This window comes from Carlito syrichta, unplaced genomic scaffold (genome assembly GCF_000164805.1).
Source record: "Carlito syrichta isolate Samal-C Ts95f unplaced genomic scaffold, Tarsius_syrichta-2.0.1 Scaffold304726, whole genome shotgun sequence".
Taxonomy (NCBI): domain Eukaryota; kingdom Metazoa; phylum Chordata; class Mammalia; order Primates; family Tarsiidae; genus Carlito; species Carlito syrichta.
This window is the reverse complement of record NW_007248822.1, coordinates 107243-109640: the sequence shown is the minus strand read 5'-3', so window position 1 is coordinate 109640 and position 2398 is coordinate 107243.

Genomic DNA, 2398 nt, shown 5'->3' with positions numbered 1-2398 from the left:
CCGGCCACTGCAGCCTCGACCTGCTGGGCTCCGGCGATCCTTCCGCCTCAGCCTTCCAAGTAGCTGGAACTACAGGGGCGCACTACCATGCCCGGGCTAATTTTTTGATTTATTGTAGAGATGAGGTCTCACCAAGTTGCCCAGGTGGGTCTCGAACCCACGGACTCAGTCAATTCACTCATCTCAGCCTCGCAAGGCACAGGACTACAGGCTGAGCCATCGAGCCCGACTCATCCCAGCAGATCTTAAGGCTGCTTGTAGACCAGGGCAAATTGCACAAAAATCAAGCCTGACTCTTAGGACCAAAAATACCAGCCAAAGTCAGATGCTCAGTGTCAAAAAAAGGCAACAATCCAGGCATGGTGGTTCACACCTGTAATCCCAGCATTTGGGAGGCAGAGGCGAGAGGACTGCCTGAGCCCAGGGGTTTGAGACCAGCCTGGACAACTTGGTGAGATCTTATCTCTACAATAAATCAAATATTAGCCAAGTGTGGTGGTGCACACCTGTAGTTCCAGTTACTTGGAAGGCTGAGATGAAAGAATCAACTGAACGCAGCAAGTTGAGGTTATGGTGGCCATGACTGTGCCACTGCACTCCAGTCTGGGCAACAGAGTGAGACTCCGACTCCCCTCCCCCCAAAAAAGAAGAAACAAAGAGTAGAATTTCAAACAGGTATTTCCACACCCATGTTCATAGCAGTATTATTCACAATAGCCAGGTGGTGGAAACAACCTAAATGCCCATCCACGGACAAATGAAAAAACAAAAGGTGGAGTATATGAGGGGAGACCAAAAAACCCCCTGGAATTTATTTATAAAAAAATGTGTATTTATTTTTACATGTTTACGCTTCAGTCACTTTCAAATTATTCTGTTTGATGCAATACATCTATCAAGATGCTTTTTCCACTGCTAAAAGAGTTTTTGAACTCATAAATTTTGATGCCTTTTAGTGCTCCTGCCGTTTGTTTCACCTCTTCCACATCAGTAAAACGTTTTCCTTTGAGGATTTTTTTCATTTAGGAAACAACAAAAAAAGCTTGAGGTGAGATAAGGTGAGGGTGGAGTGGAGCATGCCAATTTTGGTCAAAAACTGGTCAACACTCAGTGTGGCACGGGCAGGTGCGTTGTCCTGGTGGGAGAACCAGTCACCTGTTTGCCACAAAAAATGCAGTCTCTTACAACAATGCTAGCTGGTACACTGATGCTGACAGGTTCCTAGAACACTCACCTAGCAAGGGAAGCCGGTACTTCCTGGGGCTTGCCCCCCAAAAAATAATTTCAGTTTTCTTGGTGTTCCCCTTCATATGTACAGTGGAATGTTATTCAGTCTTAATAAAAGAAGGAAATCTTGACACACGTTTCTTGGATGAAGCTTTGAGGACATTGTGATAAGTGGAAGAAGCCAAATACAAAAGGACAAACCCTTTAAAATTCCACTTATAGTGAAGCACCTATAGTAGTTAAATTCCAGGACAAGAAGTCGAGTTTCAGGTCTGCAAGATGAAAAAGTCTTGGAGATCTGATTCACAATAGCAGGGGTTACTTACAAGGATTAAAAAGATACATTTTATGTCTGTGTGTTTTAACCAAATAAAAGCAAGCTGTTGACCGGCAATCTAGTTTTCCCTGTTACTGCGAAGGAGTGAAGGCCGGGTCATTCCAAAATATGTCAGATTGGTGTACGATTTCAAGTTGAAAATATTGGAGAAATTAAGTTTCAGAAAGGGCTGGCTGGCCTGCCTCCCTGCATGCAGCAAGCCACAAAGACTCCTATGGGAGGGATACCCTCCCTCTACCAGGGCCAGAAAATAGCCCACACCCCCAGAGACCCGGCTTTGGGGCTTCAATGGACCTGAATAAATAATCTTACCCCCCAAAAACAAAACCAAACCAGAAAACTCTTCCCTTAACTTCCACTAGTGTTACACGCTCCCCCCATATATCTCCTAGTGACTCTCCCAGAAATTTACTATCCTTAGCTAGATCTTCTTTGAACTGTCATTTCTTTTCAAATTTATCGTTTCGTCTAAAAAGTATAAAAGCTATGCTTTGGCCACTTCTTTGACTTCATTCTCTCGTGAAGATCCCGTGTCCACGCACGACGAATACAACCTGCACGCTTTCCTCTTGTCGACCCGCCCTGTGTCAACTCGGTTTCTGGATCCAGCCAAAGCCCGCAGAAGCGCTGGGGGCTTGGAGGGGGTCCCAGGCTCCCCGCCACGTGCTCACAGCAGGAGGGAGCCCCGGCCCTGGCGGCGCCCAGGAGACCCCGGCACGAGCCTTTCCTAGGCCCGGAGCAGTCCCGTCCCACAAGGGCTGCAAACCCCCGGGGAAGGGGGCGAGCCGCGGCTGCGCAGGGACCAGGGACTGGGCGAGGTCCGCGCCGCCGCCA